The sequence below is a fragment of the Canis aureus genome, chromosome 17, assembly GCF_053574225.1.
Source record: "Canis aureus isolate CA01 chromosome 17, VMU_Caureus_v.1.0, whole genome shotgun sequence".
Lineage (NCBI taxonomy): Eukaryota > Metazoa > Chordata > Mammalia > Carnivora > Canidae > Canis > Canis aureus.
The window spans coordinates 49815448-49843388 of record NC_135627.1 but is presented as its reverse complement, the minus strand read 5'-3'; the positions used below and the strand labels follow the sequence as shown (position 1 = coordinate 49843388).

Genomic DNA, 27941 nt, shown 5'->3' with positions numbered 1-27941 from the left:
CTTCCCATATATGTTTTCAACTATGATTATCTTGGAGGGTAGAAACGCAGGGTTTAATTTTTGATCCTTTAAAATGTTATTATTTAAAAATTTTTCCAGAAGGAGCATATGATGCTTTAAGACATATTTAAAGAAAATGGATACATTTAAAATTTTCTTTTTAAATTTAAATTTGTAGAATAATGTGTAGGAGTCACTAAATTCACAAGTACAGCATGCTTCAGCCGCAGATAATTCCTGTACAGGTTTACATTTTCAAGAGCTGTTTGAATGATTTTGGCTGCATCTCAAGCACAGGAGAAGGGCAAGGAGAAGCAGCAAGAGCTTCACAAAAGTATTTATTGACCTTTACAAGAGCAGTGACACCATCAGGTGAATGGAGATCTGGCAACTTCTAAAGCATTTGCATCACTGAGAATTACACCAAGATTGTGAGAGTTCATTATGATGATTTTGACAGCTGTGTGAACTACAGGAATCCCTTCATCACCCCACCTTTCATGTCCTAGCCTCATTCTTCTCTTTACTCTTCCATAGATCTTTTAGTTTGGCATTTAAAACTTTGAACTGGTGACGTTTGTTTTATTTTTCCAACCTTGTATCTCATGACTGCAGAAAAAGAAACTGCTTCTAGAGCAGTCATCTATGATTCTCCAAATATTCTATCAAAAAACTGCCTTTTCTCTTCTCACTCCTGACATTCTAACAATTTTTCAAAGTCAAAGTGTGATCCTACTCGTTTGGTATTTCCTTCCGATTTTGATAACCTTACTGTATCTGCCCTCCCAAAATAAATATAGTATAATCCAGTATATAAAATATTTAATACAAGGCCCAGAAAGATTGAAAACAGTTGTGAATATATTCTTTTAAATATGCTGGAAATCTCACATTAAATGCAAATAACAGCAAAAAGAAGTGAATGAAATAAACGGCACTAATTATTATTATATTCTTTCTTATACCTCCTTGATTTCTGTTTATGTCTTTTCAACCACATTTCTCAAGAATGGTTTTTCTTTGCTGCTACCATTTCTTATATACACAATCAATGAGTTACTCCAAACTAGATTAATTCATTTCCTTCACTTAACAGTCCTGGAAAAAGTTAACAAATGAGGCTTTTCTAAACTTTCAATTTTGTGTTGTCTCAGTAGAATTGAATATAGTTGACTACTTCTTCCTTCTTGAAACTCACTATTTCTTTGGACTTGGTGATACTTCCCCTTTTATTATGGTTATTTTCTGTCACATTCAAAGAATATTTGTCTTCCTCCACAACCTCTAAGTGCTATTCCCTTAACCCCTATCAACCGTGACTGTCTCATAAGACAGTCTCTTCCAAACACACAACTGTGGTTTTCACATAGAAGTTAAAGATTTGCAATTTTATCTTCAGCTGAGATTTTTTTCCCAGGGCTCCAGATTTATATTTCGACTGTTGTCTTGGTCTCACCACTTTAACACTCCAAAATCTCCCCAAACTAGTAAGTCAAGAATTGAATAATGCTCTTCCTCATTTCTCCCTGAGAGCCATTTCTCTTCTAGTGTGTCCTGTCATGATGAATGGCAGGTACTCTTAGGTGAGACAAAAAACAAAGAGTTGTTTGTGACAACTTTTCCTTCTTTTCCCATATCTGTGTGCAATGTTGTCCTGTTAATTTCATTTTCTAATTGTGTGTTGAATTCATTTTTTTCCATGTCTAATATTGTATCCAAACCTGCTGCTCTTGTTCATGCACTATTGCAATAGCCTCCCAATTTCTTTTTTTTGTTTGTTTGTTTTTGTTTTTGTTTTTGTTTTTAGCCTCCCAATTTCTTGATTGCTTCTATTCTAGCCTTAGCTACTGTACTCTTCTCTCTTAGATATTCTTCTCCAGTCATTTAGAGCTGTGGTTATAGTTGTGCAGGTTGTGTTTTGGACAACTTTAGATAGCATCCTTCACTTAGTAGTCTTGTTTATATAAGTATTTGACCATTTTCCTGCAAATGTCATTAAATTGTCTTGGAGAAAGGACCCCTTTGCTTGATTTACACAAAGTCACCCTTTGAGCTAGTAGTTGAGTGCATGTCCCTTGCTCTTTTGCTTAAAGCCATTCAATTTCTCCTCATTTATTAAGGGTTAGGTGTAACATACTAAACATGCATGCACTAGAAATTTTCACACATGGACTGACCCTGCCTTTCTTTCCTATTTTATTTTATACCATACTCCCCTTATTCTCTTTGGCTCTATCATCTTGACCTTTTTAAACTCCATGAAACGTTATCCACTCTGCGGTCACTTTGCGTTTTCACCTTTAACTTCTGCTCATGGAGTGCTCTTCCCTCTCTGTTCACCTAATTAACTGTAGTCTTTCTTTACATCTCAGCTCTACTTTCAGTTCCCCAAGAGGATATTCTCCAATTTTCTGTCTGGGTCAAATTTCTCTGTTATGTTCTCTGATTGATCCACAAAACTCCCTACTCATAATATTTAGCACAGTTAATAATTTCAAAAATTTGTATGGTTTTTTTTAAGCTTTATTTTTTAAAAGGTTTATTTATTTATTCATGATAGACATAGAGAGAGAGAGAGAGAGAGAGAGGCAGAGACACAGGAGGAGGGAGAAGCAGGCTCCATGCCGGGAGCCCGACTTGATCCCGGGACTCCAGGATCGCACCCTGGGCCAAAGGCAGGCGCTAAACAGCAGAGCCACCCAGGGATCCCCCTTGTATGGGTTTTTGATTAACATAATGTATTCCTTTCTAAACTGGAACATTCATGAGGGACAGTGACCATGTCAGTTTTGCACAACACTGTATCCCTAATTCTACCCAGTTCCTAGACCCACATAGATTGGGCCTCAATAAATATGGAAGGAAGGAAGGAAGGAAGGAAGGAAGGAAGGAAGGAAGGAAGGAAGGAAGGGTCTTTGCTACAAACCGTTGTTATGAGTGATAGAGATGGATAACTGAATTATATAAAAAGTTTTATTAGAAGTTTTCTGAAAACAATGGCATTAGTTAGAGAATAGATATTTATGTAAAATTTAGCATATAGAGAACATAAATAGGTAAAGGTTTCTATTTAATGCAGTTTACAAAGTAATTTTATGTTAAAACCATGATAAACTATTTAGAATTCCTCACACAGATATGAAATTGAAACTTTTCAATTGTGCATAATGTACTTTGAAATTAAAAAAAAAAACATGTTATTGACAATAGACTGGCTTTAACTACTTAACACATTAAATATGTTTCACACATTTTCCATTGAGTATACTTATTTTTTTCATATAAAGTTTCCTAAGAAGACTTTCATTAAAATTTTACACTTCAGTAGCTGGAACATTAATAACAGGTGAAGATATCTTTTCATTATCCATTTTGGCTTCAGAAAATTAGTAAGAATGTTATATTTGAATAATACTCAATTTTTGTGGATGCTAATGAAATAAGAATTCAACCTGCCTGTGACTTCATTTTTCTTTATTATGATTAAATAATGTGTTAAAAATAAATGCTATGTAAATTCATTATATAAGATAGGTTTCCTTTAGATTTAAAACCTGCAAAATTAGAAAGATGCAATAAATTTATTAAAGGGATTACTAGGATTTTTATTGGCCAATAAAATGGACAGTATATTCTAATGTACATTCTTCTAATTGCTCAATAAATGTATACAAATTTAATATATAAAAATATTATCATACATGTATTTATGTACATATCTGCCATATATATATGTAACTATAGTCTATGCTATGTCATAGACTGGGTTGTTCAGCACTAACTGCTTTCAGATAGCTTACAGTTTCATTAAAGAGACATGAAAGACTGCCATAACCAAGGTAAAGGGCCAAAAACATGAGATAATCCCATCTTAAGATCCTTGGAAGTCTAAGTTACCTATTAGAACCTAGAAAACCATCATGGTCCTTGACTGATTTGTTTGTTTTGAGGAGACCATGCAATTATTGAGTAAAAGGACCTTCATAGAAAAAGCAGATAAATAGAAAAAAATTAATAAACGAATCTTAGTTCAAGGTAAGGCTAAAGAAAGGATTTGAGAAAAATGTAAACACCATATTCATATTTAAATACAAAAAGCAAAAGTCATACTTCTAAGCAAAATTCTCTTAAGTGAAAATTTTTTTAAATGAAGTAGAAATCCGAAAGTAGACCCTCAGGGCTGAGTTCCTCAGTAATCCAGAATATCTGTAGCATTCTATTTAAAAATAAATGTGTCATTCCTTGACACATTTACTTCTTCATCTTGATCAGAATTTATACTAGCAGGACTTAGTAGTAGGTTAATAATAGGTTTTCTTTAGAGCCAGCAAGAAAACTTGAGTCAGTCTTGAAAAAAGGATCCTCAAAGAATATAGAAAGTAATGGTTGCTTTAAAGGAGAATAAAAGGCAGCTTTGGTACAGAAATAAGAGAGAATGTGTTGCCACCTTGGGGCTGAGAAGTAGCCCTTGGGCCTACTGGTATATAAACCCACAAGATTAGGAACTGCAAAGACAAATAGCTCCCCAAAGGCTATAAAGATTATGGAGAATTGAAGGCTACAGCCAAGCTAAGAACTATTCATGAATGATCAGCAATGCTCTTGCAAAAGATACACTAATTGACAGAGAAGGAGGGAAATTGTTAATGCTTTTTTGACAGAATGGCATCTGACGAGCCAGTGAGCACAAAAACAAGATAAAGGTCAATAAAACTGCAGTGCAATCCACCAATCATACAAATGTCAGATTTGGAAGCCCAATGTTGTTAGTTTAAGTGCCAAAGAAAATTCTGAAATCAACGTACTTGAGTGTGATCTGTAACCTGACATAATGCAATACGTGGATCTTCTCTTATATCAAGTGGCAACATATTTGAGATGTGTTATGTACTTTATAAGCTATGTAAGATGAAGATTTTATTTTAAAAAAAGCTAATCAAATGAAAATTTTAGAAAACCCACAGAACACCACATAATAGGATAAATTAATATAATGTTTATATATCTGTCAATATATTTTAATATGTTAACACCTTTAAGGTTAAATTCAGTAAAGTGAGTTTCAATGACGGAGGTGAGTTTTATGGGGACCTGAAGGATTATGGAGATAGACAGATGGCTAAATAAATAATAAATAAAAAGATAGACTATTAGGTAAAAAGGAGATACTCCCCAAAAACAAAATATTGCCTCCACTTAAATAGTTTTTCAATGACTATTAACTCCCAAATCAACTGCCAGGCTCTTATACTGGGAAAATGCAAAAACAGCTTTCCTTTTGTTTAAAAAAAATCACTCTTACACATGTTCCCTTTAGAAGAATCTCTTTGTTAAGTGATTCTTTCCTACTGTCAACCTTTTGAAAAAATAAAATAGAATATTAGTTGTCTATTCTTTGAAGAGTTTATTTATTTATTCATGAGAAACACAGAGGCAGAAGCAGAGGGAGAAGCAGGCTCCCCGCAGAGAGCCCGATGTGGGACTCATCCCCAGACCAGAGATCAGAACTGAAGGCAGACACTCAACCACTGAGCCACCCAGGCGTCCCATCTTCTGTTTTTTGATCTCATCATTCATTGGTTCTAGCATATTTGGGACTTTTTCAAGATGTCGAATGTAGCAGGGCATCATTTGAGTATTCACCTTTCTCATAATGTTTATTGATGCCCTTCGATTTGTATTAATAGCATCTGAATTGGCAACTTTATTCATCATGAAGTGAATGTCAATACAAACCTTTGCTACCGCCCTGGTGTCTGATGTCCCTGAGTGGGCCCAGCTGCCTCCAGCTTTTGTACTCAGCACCCTCTATATGCTTATTCCCCGAAGTAGAGGGATTTTCTTGATCTCTAGTTTGTACCCTCTAGCCTATTTGTATGGGGTTCTTAGAACCGGTTTTGCCTTTTTGAGAGAGAGAGAGAGAGAGAGAGAGAACAGAGAGCGAGCAGAAAATTTTCCAAAAAAGCTTCAAGAACTGGTTGGGTATTACTTCTACCAAAACAAATTTTATAAAACCTTTCAACAGATGACTATCTTACTATATTTAAGACTTGTATACTTTTATGTATTTGTCAGTAAATGATACCTATGGACACTGGGATCTGGAAGGAAGACCATTCTCAAGGAAGACAGTCAATCCCACAACTAGGTTGGTTTATCTCAGATTCAGCCGTAATCTTCCTCAGATTATTCTATCTCCATACTATTTTGTCTCGCACATAGGACATAATAATATGTCTGTAGTTTTCAAAAACACTTGGGTCATGTTTCCGTATTGAGTCTTTGTCTTGTAACATTGTATAATTTATCTATTTATAAATATGTCTCAATCATGGGCTTCTCTAGGGTAGAGATATCTTTTCCCTTAATATCCACATCATGTAAGAGACAATGTGGTAAATATTTAATAGACTGCTAAAAGGATGCATGTCTGAAGTGTACAGCAATGACAATAATACTGGAAGAAATAAAATTAAATCTTTGTTATAAAAGTACTTAGATAACCAGATCTATTACATCTTAAAGTAATTACTGAATTTCGATAAGAGATCCATATCAAAGAGTTATCCTTTTTCTTTCATAGAACAGTTGTCTTTTCTTTTTGTTGAATCATTAATACATGTTGCTTAATTTCATAGCTAAGAGAAAATTACTATCAGAATTTTATTTCTAAATATCCATTCAGTTATTCTCTATGTATGTTACATACATGTGTGTATATATATATTGTGCAAATTCTAATTTATAATCTGATTTTTTAACGTAAAAATAAAATCCATGTTTTTCCCCCCGTGTCATTATCTTCACAATGTAATTTATAAACTTTGCTCTTAAGAAGTCTTTTATAGTTCATGTAACCAAAAATGAACTAATCACATATTGATGTATGTTTAGGTTTCTTAATCTTTCCATTTTTTTGAATAGTGTGTTGATGAATGTAACACAAGCTTTGACCTGAGCCTTATTCTTTCATGATAAATAGCTCTAAATGTATTGGTGGGCAAATGATATACATTTTTTAAAAATCTTAATATACATTACTAAATATATAAGTATGCTATCAATTTAAAAATTCCTAACAGCAGTTTATCTCTCACTTTCTATTTCCCTCATCTACTCATGCTCAGAAATACACACTTATATTGATCTATTCTTCAGATTATTGCACACTACAATCATTGAGTATCATTTGCTTTATTTTAGTTTTTCTTATTTCCCCTCCATCCAGACTCTCCAATCCTATCTCTCTCCCTTACACAGATACCCTTTTGAATATATTTGATGTGTGTATTTCTAAGGATATATTGAATATATTTGATGTATGTCCTTAGAAATACACACCTCTAAAATATTTCATGCCCCTTTGTATTTTTGACCTAAAGAAGTGATATCTTGCTATGAAGCTCATTCTTTTTTTATTCAATTACTCTCAACAATATGTTCTATAAAATCTATTGGTACTTCTGAGAGTTCATTCTTCTAGCACTGCATCCTTTATATTTGCTTCTCCAGTTCCTTTAGTAATAGGGAACCCAGTTGTCTCCAACCCCTTCCACCTGGAAGAGTGATGCAATAAATGTACAAATATACTTTATACAGAGCAATACGAATAGTTTTTAGGACAAATATTCATAATAGGGTAGTCATAGGTTTTAGATATATTTAGTTTGAATGATTTATCACACAATTTTCTCTAAGATGGATAATTGTCTAACTATGCTTCACTCTTAACTGCAAGATATTCATAGTTCCTTTCCCCCCATCTTTATCAAAACTTGATGTTATCCGACTTTCTCTTTTTTGCCAACTTGATGTATATAAAGTGGTATCTGATTGCCTTCTTATTTGCATTACCTTAATTAACAGTGGGAATGAACACTTCTTTATAAATGTGTTAGTAATCTTATTTTCAGTGTCTGCTGACTCTTATAGCTGAAATTGTTGAGCATCTTGCAGGGCAGCCCGGACCTGTTACACAGCTTTCTCTTGTGTGAGGCCCCAGTCAAAACTAGCAGACTTTCAGGCCACTTGCTAACTGGCTCAGAATATAAAACCAAGTGAGGGAGGGGATCCCTGGGTGGCGTAGCGGTTTGGCGCCTACCTTTGGCCCAGGGCGCGATCCTGGAGACCCAGGATCGAATCCCACGTCAGGCTCCCGGTGCATGGAGCCTGCTTCTCCCTCTGCCTGTGTCTCTGCCTCTCTCTCTCTCTCTCTCTCTCTGTGTGACTATCATAAATAAATAAAATTTAAAAAAAAAAAAAAAAAAACCAAGTGAGGGATACATTTCCACAAAAATCCAAAGAGGCCCACTAGCCACTGCTTCTTTTTTTCTTATGAAAGCAGAACAGATGCAACAAACTATCCTTCACCTTAGAAAAAATGTCTCAAAATGCCCCACATTGCAGGCCTCCTGGAAATTGTACTAAGGTAAAAGTCCCCTAAATTTTTGTGGAATGTATTTCTCACCTTTTGACATGCAAATGTTTTAACAATAAGTCTAGATAGTAGCTACTTCTTGCTCATTATACCTAATCAGCATAATATCATCAATATAATAGACTGGTATAATATCTTGTAAAAGGGAAAAGCAATCAAGCTCCCTACAGACTAAATCATTACTCAGAGCTGGAGGTAACCCTGAGGGAGGACAGTGGAGGTATATTGCTGGCCCTGCTGGCTGAGAGCAAACTGCTTCTTGTGATCTTTACTACCACTCCTCAAGGAAAAAAAAAAACATTTGCCAGATGGATAGCTACATACCAGGTACCAAGGGATGTGTTAATTTCCTGAAGCAATGAAGCCACATCTGGAATAGCAGCTGCAACTGGAGTCACCACCGTTTGGTTAATTTTATAAAATTCCAATGTCGTTCCACAAATCCATCTGTTTTCTGCATGGGACAAATAAGGTAATTTGAATAGGGATGTAGTGGGTATCAGCACCTCTGCAACTTTCTAGTCCATGATGGTGGCATTAATTTCTGAAATACTTCCAAAAATGTGATATAGCTTTTAGTTTACTATTAATCCTAAATAGAGACAGTTCTAGTGGTTCCCACATCACTTTTCCTACCACAGCAGTCCTCACCCCACAGATAAGGGATCCTGGCAGTTGCTAAGTATGTCTATTCCAATTATACATTCTGCAACTGGGGAAATAACTATAAGATGGTCTTGAGGACCCAATGGGCCCAGTGCAAGATTAATCTGACCTTAAACTCCATTGATCATTTGACACCCCCCCCCCCCATAAACTTTTGCTCTGAGTTATAAACCACAATGACATATGGATCTCCTGGAATTAGTGTCACTTAAGAACAAGTGTCTAGCAATCCTCAGAAAAATCTGGATATTTCCTTTTCCCTTGTTTGTAGTAAATGTACTAAAAGGCCATATGTCCCTTTTAAGAAGTCTAGGAGAAAAATCAACAGTATGAATTTTTGGCAATGCATCTGGACTCTTTCCCAAAGGAAGCCGGCCTTTTCTGGGTCTGTAAACTGGTTCACATCTGGGAATTGACCGAGTGAACATGGTTCTCCATTTTGGTGATTCAAGGTACTCAACATAGAACTCTTCCATTACACTTCATTAAGCAAGAATTTCATAGACTCCTTATCTCTTTCTCCACTATTCTTGTTACTGCTCTGACTCCACTGTCCATTTTGGTAACCAGACCCACCTTGTCTTTGGCAGTTGAGCTCTGCTCCTTGTTCTCTGGCACCCTGACATCAGTTATCCCCCTTTCACGTAAGGATCACTGTCCACTAGCAGCACCATCCACTGTAATTTCTGGCCCATATAAAAGAGAAACCAAAGACCACTTCAAAGAGTGAAGCTGGGGCTCACCTCAGAAATTATTTTTCAAGGTAATATGAGAGGCAGCAAGGCGTCAGGAGGGCCACACTCCTTCCGGAGGTTCTGAGGGATTACCCATTCCTTTCTCTTCTAACTCATTGTTGCTATTGTCTTTCCTTGGCTCCTGGCCCCATCTGTCTTTCCTTGACTCACTTTGATCCATCTTTATATCACTTTCTTTATGGATTTGTGTATGAAAACTCCTTCTGAAAAAAAAAAAAAGAAAACTCCTTCTGTCTCTCTCTCATTTATGATGGCATTTAGAGTCCACCTTGATAATCCAGGATAACCACTTCAAGATCCTTAACTACATTTTTTTTTTTTTTTGCCACATAAAGTAATAGTCACCAAAGGTGATATTTACAGGTTCAGAAACTGGGTTATGACATGTATTTTGAGGGATCACCATTCAGCCCCCTATACTCATATTATTTATAAGGCCCTATACCAGTCAGTTTCACCATTTTGCTTAAAGCATGGCATTGTCATTTTGCCTTAGTATTTGATAAGAAAAGTTGTCTGTCTGTATCAACTCATTTTATTAGGTTATAAATAATATTTCATTTTTAATTGACTATTGATGGTAGAAAAAAACACAGATGGCGGGACGCCTGGGTGGCTTAGCAGTTGAGCGTCTGCCTTCAGCTCCAGGCATGATCCCAGGTCCTGGGATCGAGTTCCACATCAGACTCCCTGTGAAGAGCCTGCTTTTCCCTCTGCCTGTGTCTCTGCCTCTCTTTCTGTATTTCTTATGAATAAATAAATAAAATCTTAAAAAAAAAAGAAAAATACAGATGGCTTCATAAGTTGATCTTGCACAATAGGATATTTGCTAAATTTTCTATAGCTCTATAAATATCTTTTGATCTAGTTGAGTTTTCTATATAGATAATCATATCATCTACAAATAGAACTTTGACTTTTCTATACCAATCCTAATAACTGTTATATCTTATTTTAAAAGATAATGTTGCTGGCTATAAATTTTAATCCTATGTTTATTAGTAGTTGCAATAGTGAGAATTCTTATCTTGTTCAGGACCCACAGGAAATATTTCCAACAATTTTCTATTAAGAATCATGTTTGTGGGCAGCCCAGGTAGCTCAGCGGTTAAGCGCTGCCTTCAGCCCAGGGCATGATCCTGGAGTCTCGGGATCAAGTCCCACATCGGGCTCCCTGCATGGAGCCTGCTTCTCCCTCTGCCTGTGTCTCTGCCTCTCTCTCTCTCTCTCTCTCTGTGTCTCTCATAAATAAATAAATAAATAAATAAATAAATAAATAAATAAATACTATGTTTAAAAAAAAAAAAGAATCATGTTTTTTAGTCAAACACATAGAAGCAGAAAGTATAATGGTAGTTACCAAGGGCTGGGCTGGGCAGGGGGGAAATGATGAGATGTCAGTCAAAGCATACAACATATCAACTACACAAGAAAGATAAATTCTGGTGATCTGTACAATACAGGGCCTCAGATTAATAATACTGTATTGCATATACTGAAAAATTCACCAGGGAGGTAAATTTTATGTTAAATGCTCTTACCACAAAAGGAAAAACAAAAAGAAAATCATTTTTCTTATTAATTTTTAATATACACATTAGGTCAAGTTAAGAAAGTCTCTTTTTATTCTTGGTTGTGTTTTTGTTGTTTGGTTTTATTTTTTTGGTTTCAAGGATATTAATCACATTATTATAATTTTGTATATAGATTTCTTTTTATTATGTTATTGGGCGTATTTCTTTCTGAGAGGTAAATTTATTTTTTTAAGATTTTATTTATTTATAATATATAAATATAAATAATAAAATTTATAATAATAATATAAAGAGACACAGGCAGAGGGAGAAGCAGGTTCCATGCAGGGAGCCCGATGTGGGACTCGATCCTGGGACTCCAGGATCACACCCGCTGGGCTGAAGGCAGGCGCTAAACCACTGAGCCACCCAGGGATCCCTGAGAGGTAAGTTTAAAACTGTAATACTTTATTTGTCCTTTTTCCCTCTCTAACTTTAGTTCTGTATTTATAAAATTGGGGGCTATATATTAACAATTTAAAAATGTAACTTCTTAATCTATTTTTCTATTCACATGTATTTAAAGTATTACTACTCATGATACTTTTAGGTTAAATTATGTTTCATTTGATATTAAAATTTCTACATTGAGTTATTTTGGGGGCTTATATTTGCCTGTTGTATCTAGCTATAACAATTTATTTATTTATTTATTTATTTATTTATTTATTTATTTATTAAGATTTTATTTATTCATTCATGAGAGACACAGAGACAGAGACAGAGACAGAGACAGAGGGGCAGAGACATAGGCAAAGGGAGAAGCAGGCTCCATGTAGGGAACCTGATGTGGAACTTGATCTCAGGACTCTAGGATCATGCCCTGGGCTGAAGGCAAATGCATAACCACTGAGCCACCCAGGCATCTCTACCTATCACAATTTAGATTCAGAATTTTGTATCTTTTTTTGCTCAATGAATTTCTTACAGACAACATATTACTGGATTTCTGGCCCCCACTTCTCATATACAGCTCTTCTGATTGATGGGGTCACCCTATGTAGTAGGCTAAATGATGGCCCTCAAAAAGATGTCTACATCCTAACCTAGGACTTGTGAATATTATTGTTCATAGCAAAGATGGAATTAAGTTAAGATTATAGAAAAGAGGAGCTTATTCTGGATTATCCATGTGGGTTCTGAATGAAATATAAAAATCATTAAACTGTTTTGTGTCCATTTTCTTATATCCTAAATGGGAATATTAGTGCCTAGCTAGTCTTCCTGATAGCTTCTTAGTTATTAAGATTCAGTGGTTAATTGGCCCCAAGTCATTTGGCTCTACCCCAACATGGCCCCTCTTCCGAAATCTACAACCTTAGCTTAAAACCTTGGAAAACATAGGCTTACATATTAGATATAGAGATGCTGATTGTAGAAAGAAAAACACTCTTATTCTGAGGTTAATTTATATGAAAAGTTAGTCATGAAATACATGAAATAACTGGGATAAATATGGAATGTATATATAAGTACAACAATATGGTAAAATAGGTATGGTAAAAGTATTCAAAGCATAAAATGCAGCAGAAATATAGTAACCTAAGCAAACCAATATGAAATAAATGAATATGATAGAGTACCCATTACAATTACTTATGGTATTTCATTGAAGACAAAGATTTGTTACAAACACAAAGAGTAGCCATGAACCTCAGTAACCAACATAGAAGCAACTTCATCAAAAACTATTAATATTATACTCTACATACCGCCACGCATTTCATAAATGCCTTGGAATAATCGTAGATCACAAATGTAACTATGTCATTGGATTTTTAAAAAAATAAAATTATGATATGACATTTGGATGAAGAAGAGGAAAAATTAAAACCTACATGTTTTAATGATCGAGAAGTGATAGAAAATTATTTTATTCTTGTTGGTTTTATCTCTTCTCAGTTATACAGAACAACATAATTAAATAATAAAAACTATTAAAAGTATGGTTTTTAGTACCATAAAATTTATGTTTCTTGGAATTTGAAATAATTAAACATATGTAGAGTACATGTTTTATCTCTAAGTAGATGAAAGCTTCATGAAAATATAAGAGCTAAATTAATTGAAAACTGTTAAATTTAAATTAAAAATGTTTAATATGTCATAAAAGGATGGGAACATATGCCCACATTTATACAAGTCTGTGAAGTTCAAATCATAGTGAGATCTTAAAATGGCACACTTAAACATAATTTGGTTAGTGTTCATAGATTTTTTTTATGTATATAGAAGTTTCAAATTTATACATAAACATAGGTAAATCTAGCCAGAAAAAAAATATTGCTAAGGATGCATTTGCAGAAAGTACTACTGCAAATAAATAAATATATATAAAGGTTTTATGTTCTTGGCAGATTTCAGTCTAAGCAATATGTAGCGTAAAGCCATATGCATATTACTAAATATCCACCATATTCACTATTTTTTGAAACTTGGTAACACTTACTCCTTAATTAAAATGGGCTATGCACTGTTATATTTTTTTATTTATTAATATATTTAATATTTAAAATAACCCTGTAAGATATCATCCACATTTTACAAATGAGGAAATAGTGAGAAAAAAGTTAAATAACAGCCGAATTCACACAAACTAGAAACAGTTGCCCAGATTCAAAGATTGGTAATTGGGTTCTAGAATAGACACCCTTTGTCATTTTGTGACATGGCCTTTGCAGGCTTTTAACAATTAGAGTCAGTTCTCCAGTAAAATGTTGATAGAGACAAAGTTTACAGTCCACACACTCAACATTTTTGTCAAACCCCTCTGCTCCCATAACTCAAAGTTGCTCTGAGGTTGCTGCCCTTTCTAATTACTCCCATGGTGATAATTAATAAGAGAAGTATCACTAATTGCTACATTTGTATTTAATAATCATACTAGAGATGTACCAACAGATTCAAAGAAATAGATCTGAAACTGTTAAATTTGCGATGCCATGCAAGTCAATAGGGATGATAAAGATAGAAGCTTGGCCGGTACATAACTCTAAGCAGATCTTATTTAGTTCTCTTGGACTACACCATAGTATTATTTAATTTTTTAAATTTATTTATATTATTTGGCTAGCACTGAAAGTATAATATTCTTGCATATTTGTGTTAATCAGGGTTCTTCAGAGAAACAAATCTAACAGTCCAGTTCAAGGATAGGAAAAGCTGATGTATGTAGCAGCTCAATCAGACAGGTAGGCAGGCAGGGAAGGAATAAATCCTTCCTTCCTCCACCTTTTGTCCTGTGCAGGCCCTCAGTGGATTAGATGATGCCTTACATGAGGAAGGGTAATTTACTTTACTGAGTCAACCAATTTAAATGATAATCTCATCTGGAAATAGCCTCACAAACACACCAAGAAATAATGTTTAATCTGAATACACTGTGTCCTACTCACATAGACAAATAAAATTAACTCTTAGAAGTCTATCCCTTGTCAACTTGGAACTCATATGAATCTCCTTAAGCCATATATTTTTTCCAAATAAATAAAAGAACAAGGTCATCATTCTGCCTAACATGTCACAGCTATCCAGCTTAAATTAAAAGTGCAATAATCCCCCTCCAGAAGAGAGGAAATAAAGTCCTTGAGTGATATTTAATCTTCAATTTGGTGCCTCTTAAGTTAAATAAATAGTACAATATAAAATTAACAGTGATTAATGCAGTGATGTAAAGTCAATACATCTTTTATATCCGATGTTACATAATAAAGGAATAGGAGACAAGGAAAACAAATATATCTAATCTGTGGGAGTCACATGCTCATGGTTAGTTACTGACAACTACCTTCTTTCATTACTCACTCTGTAGTCCCATTGATTTCAGCAAGCCTCAGGAAGTTGTGGTTCTTTACTGGGCATGGTGATCCAAACTTTCATTCCTGAAGAATTTTTGCCATTGGCAGTATTGTCTGGATTGAATTGCTATATTTTTCTATTGACCTTAATTGCAGAGCATGGTAATACTAAGAGATCCCCTAAGGAACCTCTTGTATTCCAAACGTCCTCTTCCTTTACCTACACTGGAGTAGTAGTTCAATTTCCCTTGGAAGTCAGAATCATTCCCCCCAGTCAGTACAGCATCTTCCTTATTTGCCTGCTGATTCAGAGGCATGAGAAACTCAAACTGCTTGAGTGGCAGTCTTTACTTTTAGTTTAACAGATTATTTTTGTGTCTCCTGGTAGAAGCATTCCTCCCCCTAGGACTAAGACTTTTGGGACAGCAGAACATAAATTCATGAGAAAAGCAAAAATTTTTGCTGCTTCAGGATGGTGGGGAACATGATGAGACCGGTGAATTCCATGAGCCATGTGGCAGCACATATTTTGTGGTGAAGTGAGCTCTCATGGTTAAGCATTCAGTCTCTACTAAGACCCAATAGCAGGCAAAAGCTATTCCTCAAAAGTAGAATAGTTATTTGCTGAGGATGACAGTTTTACTTCAAAATCCTAAGGGTCTGTCTTGCAATGCACTTAAAACAGCGTGCCAAGGGCTTCAAAAGCATTTCTATCTGCCACCAATTCTTAAAGCACCATAGAACTGCTGGATCCTATGACCCAAACTACAGAAAATCTTGTTCTGTTGCAAAGCCTTCTCTTTTTCTGGGTCCCACTCGAAACTATGAGATTTTCAGGTCCTTTGGTAAATGCACCGGAGTAACACATCCAAATGAGGAATATGTTGCCTCCAATATCCAAAGAGCTCCACTAGGCATTGTGTTTCCTTTTTGGTTGTAGGAGGGACCAGGTGCAACAACCTATCCTTCATTTTAGAAGAGATATCTCAACATCACCCATACCAGAGGGCTCTTGAAAATTTCACTGAGGCAAAAGTTCCCTGAACTTCTATTGGATTTTTCACCCTTGATATGCAAATATATCACTATTAAGTCTAGAGTAGTCGCTCCTTCTTGCTCACTAGCTGCAGTCAGCATGTCATCAGTGTAGTGCACTAGTGTGACATTTTGTGGAAGAGAGAGGTGATCAAAATCTCTGTGAACTACATAATGACATAGGGCTAGTGATTTGACCTAATCCTGAGGTAAGACAGTGAAGGTGTATTGCTGGCCTTGTCAGCTAAAAACAACTGCTTTTGGTGGACCTTACAGAAAAGGTAGAGAAAAAGGCATTTGTCAGATCAATAACTGCATACTAGGTACCATGGGATGTGTTAATTTGCTTAAGCAATTAAACTGCATCTGGTACAGAAGCTGCAATTTGAGTCTCCACCTGGTTTAGTTTACAGTAATCCAATGCCAATCTCCAAGATCCATCTGTCTTCCACACAGGCTAATTAGGAGAGCTGAGTGAGGATGTAGTGGGAATCACCACCATCTTTTAAGTCCTTGACGGTGGCACTAATCTCTGTAATGGCCCTGGGAATGGAGCATTGCTTCTGTGAAGGCTGAGAATTCCCATAATCTGCTGTCTGGAAACTGGAGGCCCAATAAAGCCAGTAGTATAATTCTAGTCTGAGTCCAAAGGCCTAAGGACTATGGGAACAAAGGGTTTTATCCAAGTCCAAGAGCAGAAAACTAATGTCCCATCTCAAGCAGGCAGGCAAGAAGGAATCATGCCCATCCGTACTGCTGGGGAGGCATTACGGAGTTCAGCTGTTCAAATGTTAGTCTCATCCAGAAATACCCACACAGACAACTCAGAAATAATCTTTAAACTGTGTACCCTGTGACCCAATCACACTGACACACAAAATTAACTATCACAGTATTTTAATGGCTATACAAATGCAAAATTTAACCAGTTTTCCCAGCATTTAGGGGGAAAATGTATTTAACCAATGTCTAAAATAACTGTACCCTTGAAGTGGAACCATACTAAGACATTACCTGAAATGGTTACATGTCATTTTGCAATTGCACATAAAATCATATTTCTTAAGTGTCTTGTCTAAATTCAGTATTTGAACGTGCCACCCTCACCCTTGAAATAAGCTATACTCTGACTAATGGAGACACAGTAGCCATCACACAGACAGGCTTTTCAAATGAGGCTCATGTCCCTGCAAGTTTGAACAGCTCCAGTGTGTACAACGAAAGGCTTGTGACCTTTGCTATTGGGGAAAAAAAAAAAAAGTCTGTTGACTCTTGTGCTCATTATTTCACACATACAGCCAGTTGGATTAAGGTTTCCTAGAATGGAAATACCAGTTTTCAACACAAAGTGATTTTTTTTCTGTTGCAGAAATGTGCTCTTTCTCTTACTGAGAGCCATTTTTTTTAACTTCTGTGTAATAAACTTCAAAACTACAATGTATCTTCAGAAATAGGAATAGATAATTCAGCTTATCAAATCATATTTTTCTATGACTTCCAGGTCAGATAGTAATGAGAGAAATCAGCAGGTTCATAAAAATAATTTTACTTCACTTATTCTAAAATTTGTTTTAAATCTCTATAAAAATCCTGTGCTGCTCTTTTCAAATATACATACTTGAAATATACATATGTATTTAACATATACACTTTATGTTTTTTTCTGATAATTCTCATTGTTTTTAAAATGTATATTTTCTGTTTCCCTTTGTTTACAAAATGCATACTGTATTGATTCCCAAATGAATAGTACAGTTTTTTTCTTGTGGGAATCCTAGAGATTCTTTCCCCTGTGGATCTTAAAACATTTTCTGAAACATCCGAGGGGAGATGTTTCATCCTGGATTATACAAATATATAAGAGAAAACCTATAAATCGTATTTATGAACTGATGATAAAGAGGCATCCAGTTGACTGTAAAGATACCCTTAATTTCTTTCTACATGCAGATTGAAAAAAAAAAAAAAACAATGCCAATATTGTATACAAAAAAAAAAAAAAAGGAATCCTAGCATGTGGTATTATTTCCAAAATAGCAGCTGCTTGAACAGAGGTATCCAGCTCTCTTATTCCAAGATCTCTGTTGAAATACCAAATGTAATTTTCCAGGAAAACAAGAAAAATCCCATTTCAGCCATAGAAACAGAAGAAAAGTTTGGCTCATATCCCAAAACCTTTGGGCTTGAAATGAAAATGATAGCAGAGAAAATACTGGGGAGAGGACTCACTCTCCTGACATAAGCACCAGAGAGGAATCATGGAAAATGAGGGAAGAAAAGAGGAGGCTTTTGTGCAACTTCAGGTTCACCACTTTTTCAGTAGAAATCTACATACACACACCCTTGATTTGGAAGGAAAAGCTCAGGGAAGTGGTCCAGGTATAAGGAATGAATCTCTTGGGATCTCAGTGTGCAGAAACAGCTTTTCTTGCAGGTCTACATTTTGTGTGGTGGCTATCACGTTCAGGAAGCTGGTAGATTTTGTCCAGAGCTACCTCTTGATGTAGTGGCCTTGTTCTGTTAGCCTAATCAAGAAGGAGCCTGGATGTGGCCAAAAATGAAGAGGCTAGGACAAAGGATGGTGAAATATCTAACATTTCCTGGCTCTCTCACTTCACCAAACAGAAATAAAGATTTTTATGCTGTTTGGAAAGCTCATGGCCCTAAACCATTCTCCTCAATGTTTAATTTACAACAAGTAAACCATTCAGCTTAATGCCTATGTCTACATTTCTGAGAACAGTTAGGTAAAAAGGGAGAGGACAAGAGGGAAATAATTCATCATATTGATGAGTTAGAATCAGGTCTGAAGAGTATATTCTTTGTTTAAACATGAGTAAGCAAAAAGAATAAGTAAAGAGAAAGTGGAACCAGTGAATCATGAGAGTGGAGTCTCAAGGAAGCTAAGGAAAAAGTGTTTCAAGAAGAAAACTTTTCCTGGCCTGCATGGGTGGCTCAGTGGTTGAGCGTCTGCCTTTGGCTCACATCGTGATCCTGGGGTCCTGGAATCGAGTCCCACATCAGGTTCCCCGCAGGGAGCCTGCTTCTCCCTCTGCCTATGTCTCTGCCTCTCTTTCTGTGTTTCTCATGAATAAATAAAATATATTTTTTTTTTAAAAAAAGAAGAAAACTTTTCTTCTTACAAAGAGTTGTCAACTGATTCAGATACTGGGAAGGATATAAGGACTAAACACATTTGTGCATTTAGGGGAACCAGATCCATGGTGAATTTATTCAGGGGGGGGGGGTTAGTGGAGTGATAGGAGCAGAAGCTAGGTTAGAGAGAATTAAGGAGTTGGTGGGAGGTATGCTGGGGGTTAAAAAGTGCTTCTCTCCAAGATGTCCTGAGATTAGAGATTTCTACCATTTGGAAATGTACTGTTTTGTTAAAGGGGGATAGCTCACAATGTATACATATGTTGAATGATCCCATTGCACACTTTAAATATCTTAAAATGTTATTTGTCAGTTGTACCTCAGTAAACCAATAAAAAAGAGGAATAACTGTTGGGTGACCAGAGATATATGTGGTTATGAATACATGAGTGCATATATGCATATAATTATATGTGAAAATATAAACATGTAAAAAAATCTAAATTGTTTTAGTGGAACACTTATTTCCTTGAACGTGCTTTAGTAAAAAAATCTTTTTCATCTATGCTTTAGAATAACAACCAACAAAGAATAAAAGTAATCTGCTCAGTTATATATAGTCATAAAAATGAAACTAAAGCTACTAAACCCCTCTTCTACTTACTTCTCATGGTGTAAGACTCTCAATTAGTGGAAAATCCACCATATGCTTATATCCTTCATTTGAGCTTAACTCCTATTGTGTCAAATTTATAAAATAAATTTAATTTAAAATTTACAGACCATATGTTGAGTTAAACTTGAAATCTCCTAGGACGCCTACAATAAGATAAATATTCAAATTGGTGAAGTAAGTTTCCACAGCATAACCCCTACTTCTCCTTATTGCATATCCAACCATTTTTATCCAAGCTGCAGTGCATAAAATAGACATCATATCATCCTAGGCCTGCCAATCATTTTGCTCTAATTGTTGCAGAAAACTTAATGTGAATTTACCTCTGCTAAAATTGTTACTCCACAAAGAGTTTCTCAAAGTACTTTATCAAGATTCTGTGGTATAGAACTTGACGATGTAAAATGACATTCTAAAATAGAGTCACTTCCTGAAGAAGCAGAGCTTTCACCCTCGTTTGAGTTATCATCACTCAAAGTTGAGAGAGAAAAGCAAAAGAAATAATTATCTTGCATGAATGAGCAGATTTCTCTTATTTAGCAAACTCTATTGGTGACCTCAGTTTGCCTACATTTTGCACACAAATGAGCTGAGTACCTTCTTGCAGGGAGGTGTTGGGAAAGTAATAAGAAATAAACGACTGAGGGGATCTCGGGGTGGCTCAGTGGTTTAGCATCTGTCTTTGCCCAGGGTGTGACCCCGGGGTCCTAGGATCCCGGGATCGAGTCCCACATTGGACTCCCTGTGTGGAGCCTGCTTTTCCCTCTGCCTGTGTCTCTGTCTCTCTCTCTCTTTCTCTCTCTGTGTCTCTCATGGTGAAATAAATAAAATCTTAAAAAAAAAAGAAATAAACAACTGAGGGTTAGGGTAAAGAGAACTAGAGGTGGAGGTAAAGAAAAACTCCCTCTTTAGACTTCGTAGAAAAAAAAATCTTAAACCAATCTGATACCTTTTTCTGATGAAAATAATATATTTCTTTGAATATAGAAGCTGTTACAGTTGCTAAGAGAACACACTTGTATTGTTTTTGAAAGAATACAGGAAGTATCTGTGTGAGGTCTTTCTTCAGCCAATCCAAGCTGCAGGCAAACTGGCCTATCACTTGAGTTTTATGTACTGGAATTTTCTGGAATATATGGGTATTACAGGAGCCCCTGACAAGTCTCAATATGATAATCACAGTGCAGATGTCTTGGACTTTGGGATAAGGCCATGTCCTCCTCAGGAGATGCTATTCCATGGTTGAAAAGCAGCTCCATGCTTGCAATGGGGCCTCGACAGAGCCTAAATGCTGGACCATGGGCCACTACACAATGACAATATCCAAACAGCCCACGGTGGTCCTGGTATTATCTGATTTTACAAATTTGAAAAATAAATAAAAAACAATGAGAGTATCAACTGTTTTTTCGCTAAAAGGATAATCAATGTTTTCCACTGAGTGCTGCATTTCCTCTCACTCTGCCTATTTTCCCCGTTTCTATCCTACAAAAGAGTGTATCAATGGCAGCCAATGTTTCAATTTAGGTGTTGGGGTAGGATTGTGGTTCCATTGACATCAACCAGGTATAACATGATGACTAATATACAAAGAAATGTGTATCCTGAGGGGCAAAAGGAAGAATTGTACTTACCTATTCTTATTTTCCATTCCAGATCCACTCTCCATTGTTCTCCACAACTTTCTTGGCTCCTAGAAGTGTCCTCTATCTATAGATTCAAATGAGTTCCCTTACCTTATAACCGGATGGATTCAGAACTCCGCTCTAGCTATACTCTCTGAGTTCAGAGCTGTGGTGGCCACAGCTTTGCATGGCTGCTTCTTGTGGAATGTTCCAGCAGGCCATGTCTTTCCTTTAACCCTGCCTAAATATGTGTGAAAGCTCCTTTCTTAAACTCTCCTTAATTACCTTTTGAGGGTACCATCTGTTTTCTGATGGTCTCTAACAGAAGCAGCTGTTTTGATACAGCAGTAACAAAATGGCTGGTAAAAAATGTAAAGAAATTGTTCTTATGAATTACATCAGATACAAACTGCACATCCCCTTAACTTCATGGTATCTCCAAGCCTTGCCCTACTTCTTACACTCCACTTCTTCTCAGACCGTTGGCCCACATCTCTCCACACTATAAGCTGTCAAGAATTCTCATTGCATCCTTGATCCCAGTGTTTCTGAGAGTTAGGGACGTGATGAACATGTAGTGAGGGGAAATTCAGGAGTGCAGTGAGGATGTCTGTTATGTACATGACATGGCCACTTAAAAAACTAAAAAACTAAAAAAAACTTAATTTTTCAAGGTCTAAGCAGAATAATTCCAAGCCAAAGTTGTCGCTGTGCCAAAACAGCGACATCCAAATGTCACATACTATACTTAGAAGTGTTTCAAGATATTATTATCCAGGAACATAAATAGATAGACTAACTTCTATTAAACATACTATGAAATCAAGAAAAGGGAAGTTTCAGCCTTCAATTATGGCATGTAAGCTTCTAAAGAAGAGTAGGATTGTGAAAGGGTCTTGTCTGATGAGAATACATTTTCTTCGCGGATTTTTGCTGGGATACAAATCCACCATAACACCTTGATAGTATTAGAAATGCCTTTATTTACTTTTCAATGTTTATTTGATCCTGACTGCTTAAAAATTCATATGCACTTGGTCAAGCATATGCAAGAAAAAAAAAAACAAGTTTAGAATAGGTGAGTAAACACGGAGCATGTGAACTTTTATAAAGCAGAAGATGTGTTGAATTTAGATCAACTCTATTTTTGTAAAAGTTTATAACTATTTGCCAGCTTCTTTAAAAGCAAACACAAGCAAACATACATTTTCCATAGTTCTTATTAAACTTTGCTTGTACCTTTCAGGTGAGTTTATCATTTTTGTTTCTGACAGGTGGTATCTGTGGAACCATGATTTAATTGCATGCTTTTTAAACTGACAACCGATGGGCTGAAAGTTAGGGCTTGATAATACAGAAAGATCTTTGCACTCACTTTGCTCTGAATACCAACCTAACTTTTCTTTCTTTACATACTTTAAGCTCTTTCACTATACAATTCCAGTTTTGCGGCACAGAGCAATAAAACCATTATAGGCATATCTGCTTTCTTGGAATCTTTTTGTTAGAGTATTTGAGGCAAAATTTTTTTTTCCACACATGCCATTAAAATCAATTCATGTTTCTGTGTACGGTTGAAATTGGACCTCAATCGACTCTAAATAACAGTGAAATGGAAAGCTGATCTCCATCCACCATTTTAAACTTAATCTTTTTAATGGGGTCTTTGATCTCCTTTTGATCTTATTTTTTTTTTAGAGTTCTGCATTTGTAAACCATTTTCCTCAGTGCTTGATTTGACATATTTATAAAGCTGAAAAAAAATAAGTGCTGCGATAGAGAAATAATTGCCAGTAGCTTAACTTTTTTCTCCTCAAGTTTGTCATGCTTTTCCTCTCTCAATCCAAACTCACCCTCCTAGGCTTGCTCTCTCTCTCTTCTCTCCCTTCCTCCTTCCTGCCCGTAACTCACTCAATGTTACTCTTACTCTCTCTGTTACTTGAGTAAAATTTCACTTGTATGAGGATCCAACTAATACTATAGTGGTTGAGTCTGACGCAAACATGAGACATATATTTCAGGTACCTGGATCACACTCCCTCCTCCATAGTCTTCTAGTTCAGTGAAATTTAGAGGAAATTACTAAACTGATATTCACATATAATTCAATACACATCTAAAATAGATTGAAGAACTATTTACAAATGGCTCTTTTTCCTCTTACCACAGTTGTTTTAGTTTGAAGACTAGTCCTATAGAGTTCACGGTTAAACGTTCTTAGGACCATGCCACATTTTGAGGAATTTTTACCTGTGATTAATTTTTATGTAATTGTTCAACAGATAGGAGTCCTCCAAAAAAATGTTTTTATATGTAATTATATGCATAACTGTATTAATTATAGCACATAATAGATGCATAATAATGTATACACTTATTATAGATAATTAAATTACTGATTAAGCACATCATTGTATCTCTAGCGATCTCAAAATAAAATTCACTTTTATTATTAAACGATTCTAGGGATGCCTGGGTGGCTCAGTGGTTGAGCATCTGCTTTCAGCTCAGGGCATGATCCTGGAGTCCCAGGATCAAGTCCCACATCAGATTCCCTACTTTTCCCTCTGCTTGTGTCTCTGCCTTTCTTTCTATGTCTCTCATGAATAAATAAATAAAATCTTTATAAATAATAAATAAATAAATAAATAAATAAATAAATAAATAAATAAATAAATTTAGTCACGTACAAATTAACCAGCAGTGTGGCTTTTAACAATTGATAATTCTCTTACCTTCTCAGGGTTTCCTGATTTGTCAACAGGGAATAATGTGGGTCCTATGAATTTATTCGCTGAATTTAAATACAGAATATATGTGGCCAATTTTTGCAAAACGTCTGCACAGCTGAGCACAAACTAAGTGGTGGTGGCGGTGGTGATGGTGGTGGTGGCAGTGTATGTTGTCCTGGTTTTGGCTCTCCATCTTTCCAGCAACTCCCCAAGGTAATTTAGAACTGAAGAGGGCAGCCTGGGTGGCTCAGCGGTTTAGCGCCGCCTTCGGCCCAGGACGTGATCCTTGAGGCCCGGGATCGAGTCCCATGTCGGGTTCCCTGCATGGAGCCTGCTTCTCCCTCTGCCTGTGTCTCTGCCTCTCTCTCTCTCTCTCTCTCTCTGTCTCTCATGAATAAATAAATAAAAATCTAAAAAAAAAAAAAAAAAAAAAAAGAACTGAAGAGATGGATGTTTCCAATTGCTGCTGTAATAAGTGACCACAAACTTACTGGCTTAAAACCATTCAACTTTATTATCTGTAAGCTCTGAATGTTAGCAATCTAAACTGGGCCATAATTGGACTAAAATCAAGATGTCAGACTTTTATTCATTCTGGAGGCTGGAGGGGAGAATCTGTCCCCTTGCCTTTTCCAGCCTGTAGGGGCCGCCTGCATCACTTTACGCATGTCGCTATGCTCCATCTTCAGGCCAACACACCTGGATCTCTCTATGCCTTTCTTCCAGACTCATACCTTCCTCTGACTCTCTCTTCTGCTTCCCTCTTCCACTTTAAGGACTCTGATTACATTAAGTCCACCTGAAGAATTCGGAATAATGTCTGATCTCCAGTCCTTTTACTTAATCACATTGGCAAAGTCCCTTTACTATGTGAGGTAATATCTTCACAGGTCGCAGGGATTATGAATAGGTGTTTTTGAGGGATCATTTTGTCCCAAGAGACCTCTCCCAGCTTACAAAAACTTCAGCTGCATCTTACATTGTAAGATGTAAGAAATGTAGAAATTTCATTTCCTATGAAATGCCTGTTTTTATGTTTTGCTTGATATGTCTATTTTTCTTATTTATTCAATTATTTATAAATTCTGGATAGTAATCTTATTCCAGTTACAACTGCTTAAATGTGTGTTCCTAGTTTGAAACTGATCTTTCAATTATCTTCCTTGACAAAAGATTGTGAAGTCATTCTCCTGTATTTTCTTGTATTTTAAACTTTTGCCTTCATTATTTAAGTTTTTGCCTTCCACTCAAACCTACAAAGACAAGATAAACACTACAAAATATCTCTCTAATCATGCTGCCAGAAGAACCTTAGTCTTCCAGACTTGCATACAAATTTGTTTTGTGGAAGATAATGAAATGAAGATCCCTGATTGGAAATGAACCTAAACATTCTACTTCCTGTTTTTTTTTTTTTCTTTTTCTATAGAGGGGCATACAGAATACCATACTACTGATGTATTGAGTGAGTCAGATGACCTGAATGAGTGACAGGTGCTACAAAGACTGTCGAGGTAGCCATCAGCACACGGGTTAAGATGTCCTGTAAATAGATGAGTTCATCAAGGAAAATCGCGAGAAGGCTGAGAAGGAGCAATCAAAGAAGGCGTAAGAGAAGATCCAGAAGAGCTTAACATTGAGAATGCTAAGGAAATTTTGGGTTCAAGGAAGAGGTTGTGGTGTACAATATTAAACACTCCCTGGAGACTTGACAAATGAAAACTCAGAATTCATTGCATATAGCAACAAAAATTCAGTACTAGTCTTCCCAAAAGCTCATTCAGTGAATGACTATGAGATGACATTGATATTGCCATGATCTGCACAATAAATGGAAAAAGAGGAAGCAGATATAGGGACTTGGATGTCTTTTTCAAGTAGCTTGGCAGTGCCAGGGAGTAGAGAGGGAAATAAAACTGGAGAAAGCTTGAAGTATAAAAACAAATGGAAAAGATATTAGGAGTTTGCAAAAATGCAAGTAGATAAAGAGAGAACTTATGGGAAAAAATAGGAGAAGTTCTAATAACTGGAATGAAATTCTTGAGGTAGCATTTATGGGATCTAGAGAACAAGTGGAGGAGTTAGCTTTAGTCAAATGAGACATTTACTATCACAAAGAGGGAAGTTAGTTATAATTCACCATCACTTTTACAGATGGGGTGTCAGAAATTTGAAGGAGTTCTTATCTGAGTGTTTCTATATTTCTGTGAAGTGGGAGACAAGATTTTCTGCTGAGAATGAGTGGGAAGGTATTAGGTTAGGACGGTTGAGGAGATAAGAAATGGTTTGATCAGATATTATGGAAAATGGAGAAAAACCTTATCAGAACAGAGAATTGGTGAGCCGGGTAAATGGCCCTATTGAGCTCAGAGAACATTAATTTATAGAGGCAATTTTCTGAGGATTTTGTGATTTTCTCCAGTTGGATTCAACTGCCCAGGTATAGGAACAAAGAAATCAGTCTGTTGGATTGCTTCAGCTTTGGTTTGTTAGGTGGGTTCCAAAATGGAAATTGAAAATGGAATTGAAAATATTAACAAAGATGTGGTTGAAGAAATTAATCAGAGTGTATAGGCTTACAAGGAAGAAAGTAAAGCTGACATATAAGATAGACAGTATATCACAGAAGTGAATCCAAATTAACCTGATTGAATAAAAATAATGCTTGTTTTGGATACACTTACTCCCCTTGGTCTATTTCTAGAAACATTAGAAAATTAGGGAATACTGAAGACACATGTATGCCTTCTCTATCAATTTCTTTGATTTGTTTAGTCATGTTCTTCCTAATGTCCTTCTGATGAGAGAATGTGAGTACATATTTACAAAAAGCATCATGACATATTTTCTAAACTTAGTTCCTTTTCCCTGGATCACTAATCAATGCTATATTGTCCTTAGATCTTCCTTCAGCAAGTTTCTTGTGTGACACTTTTAATCTGGCGTTCAAGCTCATGTAACCAAGAATACATATTAAGGGGTAACATAATTTTAGAAAATCATTACCCCCTTGATCGACAAAATCTCATAACTTTAAATCAGATTAATGTCACTTCTGACATTTCTTTGTGAGATCAAATGTATTTTGGTCATTTATTCTCATTCAGTATATATTCTTACTCTCCTATAAACCCTTGCTGAAGTTTAGTTGATTAAGGTAATGTCACTTCTGACATTTCTTTGTGAGATCAAATGTATTTTGGTCATTTATTCTCATTCAGTATATATTCTTACTCTCCTATAAACCCTTGCTGAAGTTTAGTTGATTAAGGTAGTGATTCAGAACTCACTGTAAGACACAGGTAAGTGTTGGAGGCTTCACATAAGATCCTTAAATTGGCTTGCACAGCAGTGGGAAGCTTGCTAGGACAGGACTCAGCTTACTGTGCGGCTGAGAAATGGTGCAAGAACAGAGGATTTTACTAACATTGCCCTTCAAAATCCTTACCAAGGTGTTAAATTACTACTTCTTAGGAAGTACCTTTGCTGTTGTACAGGCAATACCTTCAGATTGTGATCTGTCCTTCTGATTCCTGTGATGTTATTAT

The 27941-nt window shown here is 35.9% G+C and overlaps 1 long non-coding RNA gene across 1 annotated transcript in view; it reads right to left on the bottom strand.

Moving 5' to 3' along the window:
• The window catches only part of LOC144287962 (uncharacterized), a 64281-nt gene that overhangs the window by 13491 nt on the left and 22849 nt on the right, over nt 1-27941 (bottom strand). Inside the window, exon 5 of the long non-coding RNA XR_013355859.1 lies at nt 8762-8891. This is a non-coding gene — a long non-coding RNA (uncharacterized LOC144287962). The remainder of the gene's footprint in view (nt 1-8761; nt 8892-27941) is intronic.